Source organism: Lagenorhynchus albirostris, chromosome 2 (assembly GCF_949774975.1).
Source record: "Lagenorhynchus albirostris chromosome 2, mLagAlb1.1, whole genome shotgun sequence".
NCBI lineage: Eukaryota > Metazoa > Chordata > Mammalia > Artiodactyla > Delphinidae > Lagenorhynchus > Lagenorhynchus albirostris.
The window spans coordinates 22,875,065-22,895,559 of NC_083096.1; the positions used below are offsets into that span (position 1 = coordinate 22,875,065).

The 20,495-nt window shown below is 55.3% G+C and overlaps 1 long non-coding RNA gene across 1 annotated transcript; it reads left to right on the forward strand.

Moving 5' to 3' along the window:
• Window positions 1–7,881: 7,881 nt before the first annotated feature.
• On the forward strand, window positions 7,882–13,590 carry LOC132508146 (uncharacterized). Its single transcript, XR_009536456.1, has 3 exons — window positions 7,882–11,279; window positions 11,735–11,861; window positions 13,079–13,590. It is a non-coding gene; the product is annotated as an uncharacterized LOC132508146 (long non-coding RNA).
• Window positions 13,591–20,495: the final 6,905 nt, after the last annotated feature.

Sequence of the window (20,495 nt, forward strand, 5' to 3'; positions counted from 1 at the left end):
TTTATAGAAGGGAGCAGGAATAGTTATACGAGGCCGAAAAGCAGGTTGGCTATGACAAGGTCACTTTTAGGGAATGGCAGGGCTCTGCCAGGCAGATGACCTCACTAGTGCCGACTGGGTGTTTCCTGATGGACTGGTTTAAGATTCCATTTCTGGGAGAGCCGAAACTGTAATTAAGTCTCGGATTGGTGACATCGGGCCTAGCATAAGTAACTCCATGTGGGGCTGTTGCCTTACTTTTTTTCACAATACGTTACTCTGTTGTGATTTATTTATTTTTTGTTTTTGTTATGCCTCACTTTTTTTTTTTTTTTTTTGGCTGCATCGGGTCTCAGTTGTGGCACGCAGGATCTTCATTGAGGCGTGCGGGATCTTTCGTTGAGGTGTGCGGGCTCTTTGTCATTGTGTTCGGGCTCTCTAGTTGTGGCATGCTGGTTTTCTCTTCTCTAGTTGTGGCGCACAGGCTCCAGGGTGCATGGGCTCTGTAGTTGTGGCTCGCGGGTTCCAGAGCACATGGGCCCTATAGTTTGCGGCACGTGGGCTCTAGTTGAGGTGCGCATGAGCTGAGTAGCTGTGGCACGTGGGCTTAGTTGCCCTGCGGGCTTAGTTGCCCCGCGGCATGTGGGATCTTAGTTCCCTGACCAGGGATCGAACCCGCGTCCCCTGCATTGGAAGGTGGATTCTTTACCACTGGACCACCAGGGAAGCCCTCTATGCCTCACTTTTTATAAGTATTTGACTTATTTACTTGTCAGGTAGATGATACATTCACATAGTTCAAAATTCAAAAGGCACAAAAAAGGTATTCAGAGACAAACTCCCTCCATTCCCAGGCCCCAGCAGCCCTGCTCCTGTCTGTAAAGGCAGACTCAGCTCTGTGTTCCAGCGGAAAGGTTTCAGCTCCCCGCTACACGCCAAACATTTCCCTGCCAGCGGGATTATGGGTCCACCTGTCAGGGGCACCTCCAGTCCCAGCCCTGGAGGCAGTACTGTCTCGACTGTAGCAGGACTTGCCTTGTCCATCAAGAACCCAGTGCGTGTTTGTGGAAGGGATGGGCAGACAGGGGATCAACATTATTTAATATTCAGCTACCGCATATTAGGGGCCTGCTGCATCGTGTTAACATGTCTTATTTCTAATCCTTTCAAAACTCCGTGAGGTACATCTAGGATCTGTATTTTACAGATAAGGGAACTGAAACTCAGAACCCTCAAGCACACTCAGCCTGTAAGTGGCTTTATTGGTTTTATGCTGCTGGATAATAAATTACCCTAAAGCTCAGTGGCTTTGAAACAATGCACATTTATTACCACTCACATTTTATGTGGCTCAGAAATTCAGGAGCAGCTTCATTCTGGCTCAGGATCTCTCATGAAATTAGAGTCAAGATGTCAGCCGGGGCTGCAGTCATCTGAAGGCTCGAGTGGAGCCGGCGAGTTTGCTTCCAAGGCTGCTGACTCACGTGGCTGGCAAGTTAGTGCTGCTGCTGGTGGGAGGCCTCAGCTACCCGCACACGGGCCTCTCCGAAGCTGCTTCAGTGGCCTCACAACGTGCTGGCTGGCCTCCCCTAGAGCCAGTGATTTGGGAGGTGGGGGGTGTCACGGGGAAGCTGCAATGCCCTTTATGACCTTGTCTCGGAAGTCACATGTCACTTCCACCGCATCCAATTCGTTATAAGCAAGTTATTAGGTCAAGTCCAGCTCACACTCGAGGGGAGGGGATTTTGCTCCATCTTTGGAAGGGAGATATGCCAAAGCACTTGTGAACACATTTTAAAACCATCACAGGGCTGATCCAGGATTGTAACTGTAGTCCCCAAAGCCCGTTGTTTTCACTGGAGGTCCGTGAAGCTAAGCTCTCAGAATGGGACGCTCTCAGAATGTAAAGTCTTTGCCCCCATCTGGATGTGTCATGAGGACAAGACCCCACAAGGCAACATGGGCGCTAGCTTCTTGGGTGTGGATAGCAGTTACAGCCAAGGCCAGTGGAGGGCAGGGCCAGAGTGGGTCTGAGGGCCTGGGAGAGGCTGGGAGGAACCAGCAACAGGAGGCTGGGACCTCAGCCTTGACAAGTTGGCTTGGAGGGAGCACAGGGGAGAATGAACCGGGAGGGACCGAGGTGGGATAGAGGCCTGGGGGCTAGTGGAGAGGGCCCCTGAGAGAGGGGGGAGAGCCCTGAGCAGGTGCAAGGGAGTGGAGAGCTGTGACACTGTTCACTGCCGACCCAGGGCTGGGGATGTCCCTCTTGTTGGGACAGCATGACCTGCAGCTGCCTGGGTCCCACCATCAAGCTCCTCCTGACCTTCTCAAGGCACTAGTGTGATGCTTGGGGCCCGTCTTGGGCCCAGACAGGATGGTGTCCCTGCTCCCCATTTCCTCTGGGTCCCATAGCTCTGGCTGCCCCAGTGAGGAGAGGTGCTGGTGGCCTCACGCACATCTCATCTCCCTGGAAGCATAGACGCCCTCCCTTTCTTGGGACTGGCAGCGCATCGACTCATCCTTCCGGTGTGTCCCAAAGCCCTTTCCCCTTCCGCTCCAGCTGGTCAGGGACCCCAAGTATTGGGAAATCTCTCCACACTGGGTCCACCTGACCCCCTCCACCATGTAGCTCCTGAGGACAGAACCCTGTCCCTGGGGGGAGTGCTCCTCTCTTGCCCTTTGGGTGGGGGGCAAATGCCAGCTGTATTCCAGATGACTTTTAGTGTTTGCAGAACTAGGTCAGAAGTGGGCGGGAGGAGGGAATTCTCCCTCATCAGATGGTCATTTCAGCAGGGGAATGTCGCTTCTTGGAGGCGTAGCATCAACTGTCTGCTAGAAGGTTCATTAAAGAAGCCCCTGACAATAACAGAGAGGAGGTGAAGAATAATGGTGATGAATGTGGGTGAGCGGAACCGTGTGTCTTCTCGATGGTGCCAGCCCCACGCAAGTCTCCTCGCCTCTGTCTAGGCTCATCAAGGTGATTAGAATTGCTGTGGGGGACAGCAGGCCTGTGGTGTCTGTCTCCCCTCTGACCTTGGGCTGCTGCCCACTGCATGCAGGAAGGCAGAGGAGGAGAGGGAGGAAAGGGAGAGGCAGGGGAGGGGAGACATCAGCTTTTTCTTAAAGGCCAGGAATCCTGGCTGTGGGGGTGGGGTGGGGTGGGGGTGGGGGCTACTCTGGTGGGGAGGAAGCCGGGAGGAGGATGGGTAGCCCTTCCCGCTGTGATAGGGAATTTTCCTGGGTGGGGGGGTGTATTTCTAAGGAAGGAGATGAAGGGTCCAGACGGATTCTCCTGGCTGATGGCTGACTACAGGGAGGTGTGAAGAGCGGACCCTCATGGGATGGGGTAAGGCCCTGAAAGGAGGACACACAGCCACCAGAGGCAGAGCTGGGATGTGGGGGGGACTCCTGACTTGGGGGAGCTGGAGGACCCCTTTCTTTCATCGTGGGATATCTGCCCCTGTCCTGGTCAGGGGTCCTCGGTGGTCCTTGGCATTCAGTCAATCAATTACCAATCACGCAGGCGGCACACGCTTGCATGTCTCCAGACAATAGGGAAGAGACTGACGAGGAGGCTTGGTGGGCTGGAGGAGCCCTGGCGGGGGAGGGAAGATGGTGGGAGACCAAGGGCCTTCGGGGAGGAGAGTCTGAGCTAACCTCCACCCCCAGAGCCTCAGGCTGTCTTTCTACTGTGGCCAGAGAAAGTTCTACAGGGACCTCTCACAGCTTTATGGCCAAGACTCATAGTGGAGGTATCCAACCAAGGTGCCCTTGGTCTCACTTTTCAGATGAAGAAACTGAGTCTCAGAGAGGTTGAGTGACTTGCCCCAGGTCACACAGCTGATAAGTGGTGAAGTCAGAGTTCTTCGCTTCAGTATCAGGAAGTAAGAAACACTCTCCATGAATCCTATAAAAATATGTTTCAGGGGGACTTCCCTAGTGGTTCAGTGGTAAAAAATCTGCTTTCCAACGTGGGGTATGCGGGTTCGATCCCTGTTCGGGGAGCTAAGATCTCACGTGCTGCGGGGCAAGTAAACCCATGCACCACAACTACTGAGCTCACGTGCCTCAACTAGAGAGCCTGTGTGACGCAAACTACAGAGCCCACGCGCCCTGGAGCCCAGGCGCCACAACTAGAGAAAAGAACACCCGCATACCACAGCTAGAGAGAAGCCTGAGCGCTGCAACAAAGGGACCGCACTCAGTAATAAAAAGGTCCCGCACGCCTCAGCGAAGATCCAGTGTGCTGCAGCTAAGACCCGACGAAGCCAAAAAAATAAGGAGAATAAATAAATAATACATATTTTAAGAAATACGTTTGGACTTCCCTGGTGGCGCAGTGGTTAAGAATCTGCCTCCCAATTAAAAGGACACGGGTTCGAGCCCTGGTCTGGGAAGATCCCACATGCCGCGGAGCAACTAAGTTGTGAACCACAACTACTGAGCCCACGTGCCACAACTACTAAAGCCTGCGCGCCTAGAGCCCGTGATCCACTAAAAGAGAAGCCACTGCAATAAGTCCGCGCACCGCAACGAAGAGTAGCCCATGCTCGCCTCAACTAGAGAAAGCCCACGCACAGCAACAAAGACCCAACGCAGCCAAAATAAAATAAATAAATAAATACATTTTTAATAAAAAGAAATATGTTTTAGGTCTCCACCCCCACCTCTACTGGAGAGCCTGATTCAAAACAGGTGTCAACAATACAAATGTTAAAGATAATAATAATTTTTTTAAAAAAACGTGTCAGGAACTGTGTGTAGAACAATTAAGTGAAGAATAAATAGAAAACAATGACTGAAATCTGCTTCCTGAGGTGCCTTCTTCACATGCTGCCCAGGGGATGGAGCCCATCGCTGCTGAATAGGCTCTAAGCGCGCCCCAGTTGCGGAGGAGGGGAGGGGGCCGCCGTGGTGAAGGCAGTCCGGTGGTTCTTCCCTGAGGCCCCAGGTCGTGTGCCCTCCCCACAGGTTTCCCAGGCTTGGCCCTTGCCCTCTGGCCAGGGAGGCCCAGCACTGCTGGGGTGGTGGGTGGTTTCCCTAAACGGGAAACCCTGACATTCATTGGCTCTGCCTCTCCCCAGCCAAGGGAGGTGAGCGCCTGTGTGTTCGCCTGACGAAAAATTCACAAAGGTCAGAGGATTTAAAAGCAGCGAGTGAGCAGTGCTATCTGCTAATGGTCGGTCTCTGCCCAGCACCAAATGGCCCAGGGAAGAAGAAGGCTTGTGTCACCTGCTTGCCCAACGCTGGGTGGCTGGGTCTTTCCTTGCAGCAGGATGGCCTGGGGCTGGTGGACCAAGAGATGGTCCACACTTCACACGATGTCCTGGAGCCCGAGATGCCGTCTCCTCCATCCACCAGCATTCAGAGAGATGCTCCACTGAGTTCAGGAATTCTGTGGGTGGGAGTAGGGAATGGGTGGGTGTCCCCAAGCCAGAGTCCCCAAGAGGAGCACCCAGGCAGGGTGGGAGGCCCTGGTCAGCACACATGGGTTGGCTGGCCAGTGAAGCTGCTCCCCGTGTGGCCTCTAGGTCTCTTCCCGCAGAGGCACATGGAGCAGCCAGATAATCTGTCCTGGGGGGGGAGGGGGGAGGAGGTGGGGTCAGGAGGGGAAACTGAGGCAGGAAGGGGCCCAGCTTTAGTATCCCCAGGCCAGGTGAGGCAGAATCCCGGCTACAGAGCGAGTGGGAAAGAACTGACCCCAAGCAGCAGGTCAGGGCACCTATCGGTTGAGCCCTGAGTCAGCTCCCCCATCACATGCCCGCCCTTGGCCCTGTATCTGTTATTACGAGGGAAGTATTTGTTCTACAAAAGGGTTGCTTTTCAAGTCCCCTGGGCTGTTATAGATATTCTATTTACAAGGGACACTTTCCTACAACTTATTCATTGAGAGAAATCCCACTGCAAGTGATCTTGTAAGGGGAGGAATCCCTTTGTTAAGCTGATGCCAGATTTCCCTGGACGGAGTGTGCTCAAAGGAAGGGCTGCTCGGCACTGCCCAGGCTGGTAGTGAGTAGCGACCACATCACAGCGCCGGGGGGGTAGGTGCACCTGGGAATGAGAGGACCTGGCTCCCACTCTCGCCCACTTTCGATTTTAAATGCAATAACGAGGCAGTTTGTACCACTTCGTCCGTGCCGCTCTGGGAAAGCCCACCCGCCGGGCCCCTCCCGGGTGGCCTCGGGGTGCCTCGCAACCGCGCCCCGCACGCAGAGAGGCAGTTCTCATTCTCCGTCCACAGGCGGAAAACCGAGTCCCCAGGAGGGCCAACACCTGCCCCGAGGGTCACACGGCGACCGAGCTTGGTTCTCTGGTGGCCTCAGGAGGTTCGGGCCGGGACAGGGTCTGCGCGATTATCCCCTAAGGCACACACACCCCCTCCAGGCCCTTCCCCGCCAGACCAGGCCGGTCGCCCTCCGCCAGAACGTCCCCGATGCCCTACGCAGGAGCGAGGTGGCCCGCCCGCCGCGGACCTCGGAGTCCCCCGGCCCGAGCCTGGGTCGCGCGCTCTGCCGGGTCTCGGCGGCCGGGGCGCGGGAGAACCAGGGGACGGCGCCGCGCGCCCTCTGGTGGCCGCCGCGGGCGGAAGCGGGAGCGCTGGTCCCCCGCGCCGCCGCCGCCGGGCGGGGGCGACAGCGGCCGAGAACCCCCCTCATGAAGCGGCGTCCGGGCCTCGCGCCCGCTTCCCCTTTTCCACAAAAAGGAAGCACGTTTGGGGTAAAACCGAACTTCTGTAAAATCAATGAAATCGACAGGGACACCTGGTCTATAAAACGAGAGGGAGGCGCTCAGGCGCTCGGGACCCGTGGGCAGAAGCCAGGGGAAGCCGCGCCGAGCGGAAATGGTGGCTATTGTCGCGGCGGCGCGCGGTTCCGCTCGGGCCACCCGTTGAGGGGCGCGGCTGCGGGGCCCCCGGGCAGGGCGGGGGGCAAGAATGACACTCCCCCACCCCACCCCCATCCCGGTCCGGGGCCAGCCGGCTAGGCTGGCCCGCCGCGTCAGCCGCCCTTTGTCCGCCGCCGAGCCCCGCCCCTCCGCCCCTGCGACTCCGCCCGCCCGGTGCCCGCCGCCTCCCCCGCCTCGGCCCTAGCGGGTGAGAAAAGCAGGGGAATGTGATCGCCCGTCTCGGCCGCCGAGAAAACCTTCTCTAGGAGGGGAGGTGACTGGTTGCTCGTCACACGGCACGGCCAGGACCCGAGCCCAGGTCTGCGGGGCCAGCGTGAGCCTCCCGCAGACGTGGGAGCCGCACCCCTCCCGCCCCCGCGCCCTATCCCTGGGGGGTCCAGGCCCGGAGGCGGGGAAGGGCCGTCCCAGTGTCTGTGCGGGAGGCAGTTTGCTGGCTAAATCCCCAGCACCCTCTGGTTTTTAAAAATCGCCTTTATTTGCAGAGCCCAGTCAGAGGCGCCGCTTCCTGGACTGTGAAATCAGAACTGGGAGAAGATGGTTTGCTGCTGCTGCTGCTTCTGGGGATTTGGTCCCAGCTCCTAGGTGCTGCCTTGAGAAGACAAGCACTTACTTGAGGGGCGGCTGCAGCCCAGGCAGGGGAGGGGAGGATTCAGCGAGTGTAGCGGTCGGGGCTTGCCTTCCAGTCCGGGGACAGAAGCTGGATAGACAGGGCTCTCCCGGGGAGCAGCGGAAGGTGGTGCAGAAGCCGGGCGCTGCTGGAAGATTCAGAGCCGGGGGAGATGGGGGACGAGTTAGGCACGCTCCAGAACCTGGCACATGGTAGGGGCTCCATAAATAACTGTCTAAGTGTCTGCTGCAGGGTGGAGGTGGGACTTGAGCTGCGTGAACTCCGGCTGAGCAGAGAGGACTGGAAAGATCTGAGGGGACTGTTTTGAGCCTGGCAGCCCAGGGGCTTTGCAGGGCAGTCAGGAGCCGCCTGGAGGAGAGGGGCTCCAGGTTGCGTCTGGGTTGGAGAAGGTTGGCCGGGCGGGGGATGGGTCTGAGGGTCTCAGAGGGTGAGGAGGGCACCTGGGAAGTGGCCCCTCTGAGTGCTGGAGCTTTACTGCTTGTAAAAGTGACAGTTGACTTGGCAGCACCCACAGAGGACACATCACCAGCAAATGTTTGCCCAATCCGGCTGCTCGTCTCTCCAGCTCCTCCCTGAGGGGTGCTCAGTGGTGGTGGCCGTGGTTGGCCTTTCCAGGTGAGGCCCTGCCAGGCCAGGAAAGGCCCAAGTGGGAGCTCACCAAGCCCTTCATGTCCCCATATATACCTTGAAAACCCAGCAGAGTCATCTGCTGCGGTTGTAGAAACTGCCTTTTAGAATGGCACATTTGCTGACTCTAAATGTCTGGGTCGTGATGCAACTTCTTGCTGCAGCAGCTGCGTGGACCACAGGTTATCACACTTATCAGGGTCCCTCACACAGTGAGGTACCTGTGACACTCGAAAGGGACTCCCAAAAGGGGTTACAGGGAGGGAACTAGGAGCTCGAGGAGCTGCCTGGGAGTCAGGGGACCGGGGCTCAGAAAACAAAGAGGGACCAAGGGAGGGAGCCTCGTTAGCCAATGCCACCACTGGGCTGCAGCACCGCTGGACTCAGCCCCTGCTGCCATTACTCAGCTGTAGGCTCTGCTCCTGGGGGAGCTCCCACTGTCCAAGCCTGGTCTGTGCTCTGCACCCCAGCTGCCCAGGAGAGGGGGAGGTGAGAGCTGGAGCCCTTCAGCCTCTGAAGTGAGAGGAAAGGCCCTGCACAACGCGGATTGCCCCCAGTGGGAAGGCGGTGTGGACGCTGACAGCCCACCAAGTGTTCACAGCTACTGAGAGCTGTGAAGGGTCTTCAACAGGAGCAGCCGGACCACATAAGCTTCTGAAGTTGCCCCCTGGCTGGGGATGATGTCGTGGGGTGGGGCTGGCAGCCACAGCCAGAGCGTGTTTTCAATTGCCAGGTGTGAGGCTGAGAAAGACATGCTGATGGGAGGCGGGCAGAGCCACTGGGGAGCCGGCTGTTCCTTTTGCGAGAGCAGCAGGGACTCAGATACTGGCAACAGAAGGTTTTTGTTTGTTTATTTACCTCTTAAACACTGAAAAAGATGTACAGTAAAGGTGTGTAAAACGAAAGGCCTCCTTCACTCTTCCCCATCCCCCCCTCACCAGGCCGTGTGTCCTGACCGGTCCTCCTATACATTTTCAAACTGATGTGTAAACCGTAGGTCAGGTTTCGGTTGGTCTCTTTTTGTAACTGGAATTGTGTTGTATATGTTGATCTGTGATATGCTTGTTGAAGATGTTTCCAGTCCTGCATACTCCTTTTAGCCACTACATAACATTCCATAGAATCAGTGTTCACCATCTCTTTTTTCTATTATAACCAGATGATCTTACTGAAAGTTACGGAAAACATAGCCAGTGAATTGAAAGGGCCTTGCTTAAGACGCCACTGAGAGTCACCAGAAGATCCAGACCGATGCCCCAGTCCTCACCTTGATGCTTTTTATAATTCTACCCCCTTAACAGCCATCCTAGGACGACACGCTCTGAAAAGAGTGACTTTCCCCCTTCCCTGTTTGGGTCATTTATTTCTTGCAGTTCTGTCCCACCTTTGAAAATGTTTTTATGTTTTGTTTTTGGCTGTGCCATGCAGCTTATGGGATTTTAGTTCCCCAGCCAGGGATCGAACCCGGGCCCTCAGAAGTGACAGTGAAGAGTCCTAACCACTGGACTGCCAGGGAATTCCCCCACCTTTGAAAATGCTTCGATCCCTCTCAGGTTGAATCCCCATAAAATCCCCGTGAGTTGGGAGGATGAAATATCAGTATTTTTGTTTTAAAATTAAAACAAAGTCTTCATCGGGAGTTCCCTGGTGGTCTAGTGGTTAGGATTCAGAGCTTTCACTGCCATGGCCTGGGTTCCATCCCTGGTCTGGGAACTGAGGTCCCAGAAGCCACGAGGTGGGGTTAAAACTCAAACCAAAAACCAAAGCAAAAACAAAGAAGGTCTTGATCAAAGGGGTTCATTGGCTTTTCCAAAAGCATTTGGGAATGCCCTCCAGCACCTGCTGGACCACCTGCCAGCTTGTAGCACACTTCTCCAATCCTGAGTGTACCTGCATGGATGTCTTCGAAAGGTGGTTACCTTTTCTTCTAAACATTAAACACAATTGGATGGGAAGCTAGAAAGGGAGAAGGAGATGAAAGTGGGAAGTTATGATTGAGAGAGCTATGAGCATTCTCATTTGGTTTTTCTATCACTCCCTAAGAAGGAAATTAAAAATCTTGAACTTGGGGCTTCCCTGGTGGCGCAGTGGTTAAGAATCCGCCTGCCAATGCAGGGGACACAGGTTCGAGCCCTGCTCTGGGAAGATCCCACATGCTGCGGAGCAACTAAGCCCGTGCGCCACAACTACTGAGCCTGCGCTGTAGAGCCCACGAGCCACAACTATTGAGCCCACGTGCCACAATTACTGAAGCCCACGCGCCTAGAGCCCGTGCCCCGCAACAAGAGAAGCCACCGCAATGAGAAGCCCGCGCACCACAACGAAGATTAGTCCCCGCTCGCCACAACTAGAGAAAGCCAGCGCACAGCAACAAAAGACCCAACTCAGCCAAAAAAAAAAAAAAAGATAAATAAATAAAATTAAAAAAAGAAATCTTTGAACTTCCCATTACTGCAGCTGCAACAGTAAATTCCTGATGGCTGCTGGATGAAAGGAGCACCTGATTTGTTTCTCATTTCAGCATTTCCCATTGCAGGCATAGTCTCTTACTTGTGCTAATCTCATTCAAAATATTTTCCCTTCCTATCTTACTTGTTTTGTTTTTGGCTTTTTTTTTTTTTGGCTGTACCACGTGGCTTATGGGATCTTAGTTCCCCGACCAGGGATTGAACCCTGGCCCATGGCAGTAAAAGTGCTGAGTCCTAACCACTGCACCGCTGGTGAATTCCCTCCCCTTTCTATTTTGAAAAGAAAGTTAGTTTTCTTCCTATTTTACTTTTCTCTCCCTGAGGCAATTTCTGGAACAGGAGAAGGTGAGCCTTGATTGACAGGATGCCACTTTCTTGCCAGCTGCTAACCTTTCCCTCTGCCCTCATATTTCTTTTTCCTACAGTGTTCACCATCTCGATGGACGTTAGGGTTGTTTCATTCTGCTCTAGTTATGAGCACTTTTGTGCACACGTTTGAGTGCAGGGCTGGGATTTGAAGGGGAGAGTCTCCGTGTGAATCCCTGCCCATCTCAGGGGAAGAAGTGTGACTTGGCATCCAGCAGGCACCCCACTGCACGCTAAGCCACGTGGGAGAGCGGCTGGCCTGTGGATTTGGGACTCAAAAAGTCCAGAGGCACCCGTGTGGCCAGGTAGGTCGCTGGTTTTGCTTCTGGGCTACAGAAAGGTCTGTGGGCCGTGGCGGGGTGGGGGGGTGGGGGGCAGACATGTCCACTAGATGGCGCCAAAGCCAGTAAGACGAGGCCTGGGCTTCGGAAGCCCCAGTCGCTGCAGGGGAAGTGGTTCCAGCGCCTGACCCCTTCGCCCCTGGAAGACAGGTGAAGATTCTCCTAAGGCACCAGCTGCCTCACTTAAACACCTTGCAGGTCGCGCGGTGGGGAGCGGGGCAGCCGTGAATGGTTCCACAGCTTAAGCCGGGCCCGGAGGGCTGCAATTCAGGCTGTGGGACTGGCCGAGACAGCCCAGGGGAGGGGCTGCTTTCTTGTCGTTGATACAAGTTTAGACCGCGCTTGCAGTGGCCGGGGGCGGGACGGGGCGGGGCGGGATGGGAGTTCCAGTAATACAGCCCCGTGTTCCACATTGCTAGTACCTGCAGAGGAACCCAGCTCCTGGAGAAAATATGGGATCGGATGGCACAAGGATTCTCTCTGTTGGCCACTGAAGGTTCGAGGTGGCTGTAGACAGTCCTGCCCCACAAAGGAGCTCACCGCCAGGTAGGAAATTGACACTGGACAAATTGCAATTTGTTATGCCACTGCTCTAATGGTCCATTTGGAATCAAATAGGATGACGTGAGGGAAGGTGCTTTGAAACACCTAAAGGCCTCATCTGCGTGGGATAATTCGCCATTTGCCCAGAAAAGCTTCAAAGCAGCAGCAGCAGTAGCAGCAATAGCAGAATCTCTCTCCCTCCTTCCTTCCCTCCCTCTTCTCTCTCCCACCCCCTCACCGTCCCTAAGTTCGGAGCCCACCCTGCTGCTCAGCCCCCCTAGCAGTCTCCAGGCTGCTCCACTCCCAGCGTCTGAAGCTGCCCCAGGTTCCCAGCACTGGAGCTCAGGCCTGACTCTTTAAATAGTAAATGAATTTGCAGAGAAACAATAGCCTCCAGCCCCAGTTCCTAGCATACTGTAGGTGTGATGAACTTTGTAGAGTCGGAAGAAGGAAGCAGGGAGGAAGAACGGACTCTGGCTGATCAGGGTTCCCTTCCCTTAACTTTCTGTGCTGGGGCAGGAGACAAGGTGTGGCTAAGTGGGTTTCCTGACTGCGGACGAGCATCTCCCGCCACAAGGGGTGACGTCACACCCTCCGTGGAGCATGGGGTCTGTTTCCTCCCCTGGAATCTGGGAAGCCTGTGACTGCTTCGGAAGTGATGTTCTCTGATGACAGACTTCCCATTTGTTTTTTTGGGGTTTTTAAAAAATTTTTATTATTTATTTATTGGTTGAGTTGGGTCTCTTGCTGCGCGCGGGCTTTCTCTAGTTGGGGCGAGCGGGGGCTACTCTTCGTTGCGGTGTGCGGGCTTCTCTTGCTGTGGACCACGGGCTTTAGGTGCGCGGGCTTCAGTAGTTGTGGCTCGCGGGCTCTAGTGCGTAGGCTCAGTAGTTGTGGCGCACGGGCTTAGTTGCTCCGTGGCATGTGGGATCTTCCCAGAGCAGGGCTTGAACCCATGTCCTCTGCATTGGCAGGCGGATTCTTAACTACTGCACCACCAGGGAAGCCCAACAGGCTTCCCGTTTGTATTCTCTCTTTTGGGACATGCCCCCTGGGATCCCTGATCGGCAGGTAAAAGGCCATCTACCCTGAAGCCACCAGGCTGGAGGGACCACGTGTAGCCAGAGATGCCAAGGGCCTCACTATTCCAGTCTCAGCACAGGAGCCAGACCTTTTTACTTTTTTGTTTTTTCTTTTCCTTCTATGGCTGCGCCATGCAGCATGTGGAATCTTAGTTCCCCGACCAGGGATCGAACCTATGCCCCCTTGCAGTGGAAGCACGGAGTCTTAACCACTGGACCACCAGGGAAGTCCCAGGAGCCAGACCTTCTGATGACGCAGCAAACCCCAGACGTTGAGCGGCCCAGCTAACACAGAGTGGAGCAGAGATGGGCTGGCCCTGCCCAAGTTGCAGATTCATTAACAAAATAATACTGTTTTGGGTCACTCTATTCTGGGGGCGGTGTTGTCTCACAGCAACAGAAAATGAAACAAAGGACCTAAAGCTGGGGTGACCAACCATCCCGGTTTGCCGGAAACTGAAAGGTTTCTGGGACTCAAGACATTCAGTGCTGACACTGGCAGAGTCCAAGGCACACGGATAAAGCAGTGGTTCTCAAACCTTCATGTGCATCGGAAACACCTAGGGATTTATTAAAACACAGATGGCTGGGCCCTACCCCTAGAATTTAGTGGATCTAGAGTTGGGTCCAATCATTTGCATTTCTAACAAGTTCCCTGTTGCTGGTTGGAGCCCAAACTTCCAGAAGGACTGGCCTGAATGAAAGGCTGAGTTCGGGACCTGCAAATCCCAGGTTACTGCATGTCCCACTACTTCATCCTCTGCGCGACCCAGCACTGTGGCAGGAAATGGAGGAGGCCAAGGTCCTCTGGGTGTCAACCAGGAGAAACCCACATCTTCCTGGCAGGGTGGCTGGGTGCTATGGAAACAAGGCTAAGCCCGGAAGTGCCCAGGCTCCTTGGCACCTGCTTCCCAGAGGGAGCCTCAGCCCCTGCGGAGGAGCGAAGTGAACAAACAGCAGAGATCAGCCCTCGACCAGGGAGGGTGCCTGCAGGTCCCCACCCCTCAGGAAGCAACCCTGAGGACAAACCTCTGCAAAGGAAACCACCCATCTCCCAGGGCCTTGAGTTTTGTAGCTAGAGGGGACCTTTGCCATCATTGGGCCAACCTCCTCTTTTAACTGGGCGGGGTGGGGGGGAGCAGGGAAGCAGGCTGTGTGTTGACATGACTTGTCAAGACCACCCGTCGAGAATGAGAAGCTTCTCCCCTCCCAGCCGCCTTCCTTGGTCTTGGTCCCTCCTACCTCAGGCTCTGGCCCCAGCTCAGCCTGGGTGCCCACAGCTCCTCGCCCCACGTGGTCCTACGCTGTGAACCCACATCCCCCTCGTGGGCCCTCCCCATCTTGAGCGTCTCAGTCCACGTAGGCACCAGCCACCAGGAGCTGCAGGCCCAGGCAGAGGAAAGCTCGAAAGCGGCTGCTGCCTTACTGCAGGGCCCCAAGCTTCAGCGTGAAGACTGCAGAGTCCTGGACCCACCCCCGAGAGGCTGTGACGGGGCCCAGGCACCGACATTCTCGACAAGAGCCCTACGTGATTTGGATGCAGGTAGCGTTGGCCAGACTCCGAGAAGCAACCCCCTAGCATCATCTTCCACAGAAGGCCACCGACAAAGAGGTGACGAAGTGACAGAAGCCTGACTCAAGTACACTTGGGAGGAAGCCGGAATTTATTACTGGTTCTAAAACCCAGACAACGGACAAAGCAGAGCAAAGATGTCATTTGGCCTCATGCACAGTGGGAGCTGAGGCCTGGGATGAATTCCCTTGATTCTCATGGCTAATTTTTCCATCCAGCTGGACATAATAACCCACAGGTCACATCTTCCACCAGGGGATCGACTCACTCTCCCAAATTAAGACACTCTGGGGGAGGGCTGATTGGGTCAGGTGCTTCTCCCTGGACCAGCGAGTAGGATCCTACGCAGGCCCCAGTAGCCCAGCCTGGTCGGTACTGCTCAGGGTCTGAGAGGGAAATGTGGTAAAGAAGGGAGGACTTGGTTCCAGTCTGTGGAGGCCTCTCCCAACCACTGAGACTCTAGGCAGGAGACCTGGTATGGCAGCCAGCCTCCAAGACGGTACCATGATTCTTGTCTCCTGGCGTTCACGTACCTATGTACTCCCTCCTGTATTGAACAGGGCTGACCTGGGTGATGAATAGGATACTGCAGAAGTGATGAAGTGTCTTCCAAGGTTATGCTTTAAGAAGTATTGCAGCTTCTTCCTTGCTCACTCTTGGGTCACTGGCTCCGGGGGAGCCAGCTGCCATACTGTGAGGCACTCAATCAGCCCTTTGGGCCAGGGCTGGGATGAGGGTGAGTGAGGTATTGGCTCAGGCTCAGAATTTAAGGGGTTGCCAGTAAAGCCAGTTATCAAGATAGATGTTTTAAAGTAATATTTTAAAAATGAAAATTCATGCAAAAAAATCCATCGTGAACAAAATATCAAATTTTTAAATGAAGACAGGCTCAGTACGGTCTGAAGTGTACTGGAGCCTGAAGCAAAAGGGAAAATCAGTAACACTCGTCCTGATAGCGATACTAGAGCCCACCAGGAGTGTGGGAGGTCTCGGTCCCGGGGCTGAGGATCCAGTGACATCCACTCAGCCTCCAAACAAGTGACTGGATAAGAAGAACACACACGTGTCATCTTCTGGCTCCAGGAAGAAGGCAAATCTAGCAGGGCGTTTCCCTCTGTGTCTGGACTAGGGTGACTAAGCTAAGCTCCCCTTAGCCAAGCAGAACAGGAGCTGGCCACTTCCAGGGCTGCAGCCCGGTAATGACGATGACTCATCATAACCACATCTGTGGATTCCTTATCACGTGCCAGGCCCTCTGCCAAGCACTTTTCAGGTATTAACTTCATTCCTCAGTGGGGACCTGAGGTAGGTTGTAATCATCATTTTACAAATGAGGGAACAGAAGTACAGAGACTTCAGTAACTTGCCCAAGTTTCCACAGAGGGAGGGGTCGGAGTTGGGGTTTGACCTCAGGCAGCGTCTGACTCTGGAAACCACAGGCTGAATTTGCATCTCAGCTCTGCCAAGTATTTGCTGTCTATACTGGGAAAATTACTTCACCTCTTTAGGCTCAGTGCTCACCCCTGTAAAATGGGGATAGTAGACGAGTGCATGCTTAAAGCACTTAGCACCATAGTTGCTATGAAGCAAATGAACACTCAGCATTAGCCATTATTCTTCTTCTGTCAGGTGCACTTGAACTTCAGATGGTAGCTTCCACTGAGGGACGGTCTCCCCCTAATCTTTCCCTCAACTTCCTTTTTTTTTTTTTTTTTTTTTTGCGGTACGCGGGCCTCTACTGTTGTGGCCTCTCCCGTTGCGGAGCACAGGCTCCGGACGCGCAGGCTCAGCGGCCATGGCTCACCGGCCCAGCCGCTCCGCGGCATGTGGGATCCCCCCGGACCAGGGCATGAACCCGTGTCCCCTGCATCGGCAGGCAGACTCTCAACCACTGCGCCACCAGGGAAGCCCCTCCACTTCCTTTTTTACTGGCTTCTATAACCATCCTCCCTCACTCTGCAGGGATCCCTTGCCTCTCATGGGGTTGTACCTACTCCCCACCCAACCCTCATGCAGTGAAGCTCAGAAAATCCAGGAAGAGCTATGGGATGCTGGGGAGAGCCTGGGGCGGGTGTGGGGAGAGGAACAGGAGGTGAGCCGGGCAGGGAGAGTGTGGCCCTGGGGCAGGAAGCGCCGGGCTAGGGGAGGCCTCAGGGCCCCAAGCGAACAAGCTTGCCGAGCTCGATCCTGTTTGCTTCCCCGGCTGCAGCCCCGACTCACAAGGAGACCTACCAGAGTGGACACACCGACTAACCCGCGGGTCTTCCTCCCTCCCCACCGCCAGGCGCCATCAGGGCGATCCCAGAGGCCTCGTAGGTGGGAATGGGGATCCAGGAGCACAGGGCAGGCTGGGCCGCCGCGTGGAAACCTGGCTTGAGGGGGTGGAGGGACCACCTCTGCCCTTCGTCCGCCAACACCGTCCCCCGCCCAAATTCATGCTCATAAAGAAGCTTGTGGGCACAGGCTGGGGACCAGTGACTGCGTGTGCGCTGGAGTGCTGGTGGCAGCGAGCCCTGCCAGGTGGCCCCTGCTGGGCGCTACTCCCCCTCAGCCATGCCACCCAGTGTCACCCAACAAACCCATCACGACGTCCCAAGTCTGTCAAGTCTTCTGGAAAGACTTGCTCTCTTCTCTTATTGCCATCCTGCCTCCTGCCCTCCTGGGAAGGGATGACCTTCATCCCGTGATGGATCCCCGATGCTGTGCTGGAACCATGAGACACACAGATGAAAGGCGCTCCAGGATTCTCGGTTCCAGTTTGCAGAGGAGCGGGGGTAAGAGCCGATTTGGTCCCAGTGCCTGGGCTATGGTAGGAGGCTATGCAAGGACAGGGGCAGCAGAGGGGGTTCCGGAGTCCTGAAGGTCACCAGGAGTTGGCCAGGGGAAGGAGAAGTGTCCCCAGAGGAAAGGCCCTGCAGGGTAACTGGGATGAATTCTGGGGGTGTGTCCTGGAGGCAAGTGGGGAGAAGTGGGGAGGTGGAGCCGATGATGCTGAGCTTTGTAATTAGCCGGCTTTCATAGTTTGCCTTTTATCTAGAATCCTCTGGGGATCCAAAGGGTTTTAAGCTGAGGGACATGATTAGATCTGCCTTTTGGAAAGCTCTCTGGCTGCGCTGCAGAGAGTGGATGGGTGGATGGAGAGGCCGGGAGAAGGGCGGAGGGAGAACAGGTGCCGGCCCTGGGAGGAGAGCATTGGCGTGGGAACCAACAGGACTTGGGGGCTGATGAGGGGAGACTCTAAAGAGGACACAGTTTGCTGACATGGGGGATTGAGGAAGAGGGCACATTTGGGGAAGGTTTCCGACACATCCACAGTAGAATCCAGAAGGTACATGGATAGATAGCATCGTGTAACTGTGGCGTCTCCCTTTACCACCTTGAACAGGAGTAGCAGGCCCATTGTTTCTAAGTGTCACTCAACCCTTCTCCCCCCTCCTTCTCCCATGTGACTAAGACCCCAAACCTACTCAGTTTAAGTGGGGCTTCCCTGGTGGCGCAGGGGTTAAGAATCCGCCTGCCAATGCAGGGGACACAGGTTTGAGCCCTGGTCCGGGAAGATCCCACATGCCGCGAAGCAACTAGGCCCGTGTGCCACTACTACTAAGCCTGAGCTCTAGAGCCCGTGAGCCACAACTACTCAGCCCACGTGCCACAACTACTGAGCCTGTGCTCTAGAGCCCGCGAGCCACAACTACTGAAGCCCACGAGCCACAACTACTGAAGCCCGTGCGCCTAGAGCCCGTGCTCCGCAACAAGAGAAGCCACCGCAGTGAGAAGCCCGCACACCGCAAGGAAGAGTGGCTCCCGCTTGCGGCAGCTAGAGAAAGCCCGCGTGCAGCAACACAGCCATAAATAAATTAATTAATTTTAAATTAATTAGTTTTCAGAAGGGGTGGGTACTGTGGTTTGCAGCTGGGAATCCCATAGGACTTGCTAACACTGTTCAGGGCCCCAGCACATCCAGTGGGGTGGCCCTCACTATGAATCGTGGCCCCGCAGTCCTCTGCAAACCGCCACTCAGAACAGGTCCTGTCACCTGCCAGCTCTGACTCCAAAACCTATCCTGAACTCAACCCTCCCATCTCCACCGCACCACCACGGTTCAAGCCACCAGCGCTTCACCTGGACCACTGCCTCCTAACTGGTCGGCCAGCCTCTGCTCTGGCTTCTGCACTCTCAATATGGCAACCAGAGAAATCTTTTCAAAATATAAACCAGATCATATCACACCTTGGTTTAACACCCCTCTATCTGCATGGGCTAACTTACCACTCAGGCCTCAGACAAAATATCCCCTCAGAGAAGCCTTCTTGACACCCCCCCGCCAAGCTAGATTAGTGGCCCCAGCCTCAGTATCCCATCACCTTCTTCTACTTTCTTTGTCGCTCTTTCATTATCTGACATTATCTTGTTTCCTTGCTTCCTTGGTCTGTCTCTGCCCGACAGGATGTCAGCTGACAGCAGGGCCCTTGCTGGGCTCGATGGCCCAGTATCACCGGCGTCTGGCGCCGGGAGAATAGGTGCTCAAGAAGCATCTGTTCCATGAACTGTTAATGCTATAGGGCCCTGCTGCAAACTGCCTCTGAGCCCTGGCATTCGGGCAGCCTGGTGACCTCCCTTGACCTGAAGACAGCACCTAGTGACAAGGGTCAGGTAGAGGAGGAGTGAGACTCTGACAGCCTGCTCTCCGCGCCAGTCTCCTCCGCACGGCCCTCCCCACCAGGCCCCCAGCACCTCTCTCCTCTCCCGGTGCCCAAGTCTGCTCCACGGCCTGCTCTGTGGAGAGGACACTCCTTTTGGGGAACCCCTACTCCTACGCCACTTTGGCAGTGAAGTCAGGAGCTGGTGGGGGCTAGAGGAGGGGGTAGGCCGTCCAGAGCAGAGGGGCAGCGTTAGCTTTGGTCAGTCATTTGAGAACAGGGTGAGAGCCGAGAGCAGGGCGATGAGTCCACATCTCGCATACAGGTTTCCAGTGTCCCTGTGCCCTCCGATTCTCTAAACTGCTAACATTGTTTACTACACACAGGCCCTCATTAACCTAAGAAAGCCCTGCAGGAGGGGCTCCTGTTTCGTTGGGTGCCTCTCCTGGTGTGTGGGGAAGGAGGGCTGTGGCCAGAATCCTGGAACATTGGCTTTCAGGAGACATACGGGAGGAAGCGGAGGCTAAGGCGAGGATGAAAGTGCCCAGAGGCTCAGAAGGAAGTCGAGAGAGGACGCTGGAGGCCAGTGGAGCAAAGGATTTCAAGAAGGAAGTAGTAAACAGGGTCAATGTTGCCAAGCAGTCCGGGTTGCAGAGGTGTCAGTGGCTAACCACTGAGATTGTTGGTGACTCTGGTGGGGGCAGAAGCTAGCCAGGCGTTGTAGACACGAGGAGCCTGGGACTTCTTCCTGAGTAGCTGTGCCTGTGATGGAAGGGAGACTGGGCAAAAGTCCCCTGACGGCTCAGGGGACACGAGTCTTTTTCCTTTTGAGATGGAATGTGAGCATGCCTACAGGGGAAGAGAAAGGCGGCCAGGCCAGAAGAGAACCTAAATGATGCAGGGAGGCCCCGGGGGACAGGGGGTGGAATGGGATCGGTGGGAAGCAAGGCAGCAACGTGAGGTGATGCAGAGCGGAGATGAAGGGGCTTCTCACTTGTTGGCGGGAAGCGAGCTCACTTGCTGGAGTTGGGGGTCGAGGGGCAGCGGCAGGGCCATAATCATTGCTGTAGGGGAAGCAAGGGCGGGTCGTGCAAAGAAGTGGAGGGGCCCTGAGGCCACGTGACCTGGACCAACACCCTTGAGAGGGAGGAGACTTTCTCTCCAGAAGCACTAGTCAGCCCAAGTGCAGGAACAGATTCGAGGGTTTTGCTTTCCTCCTCCTCCAAACCCTCATTTTATGGAGGCAAGTCTTGTCATTACTTTGGTTAGCAGTATGGCTCTACGAGAGCTGGCTTTAACAATAAAACCCGCTGGATAGAAGAAAATTCTTCCATAAAAGCCC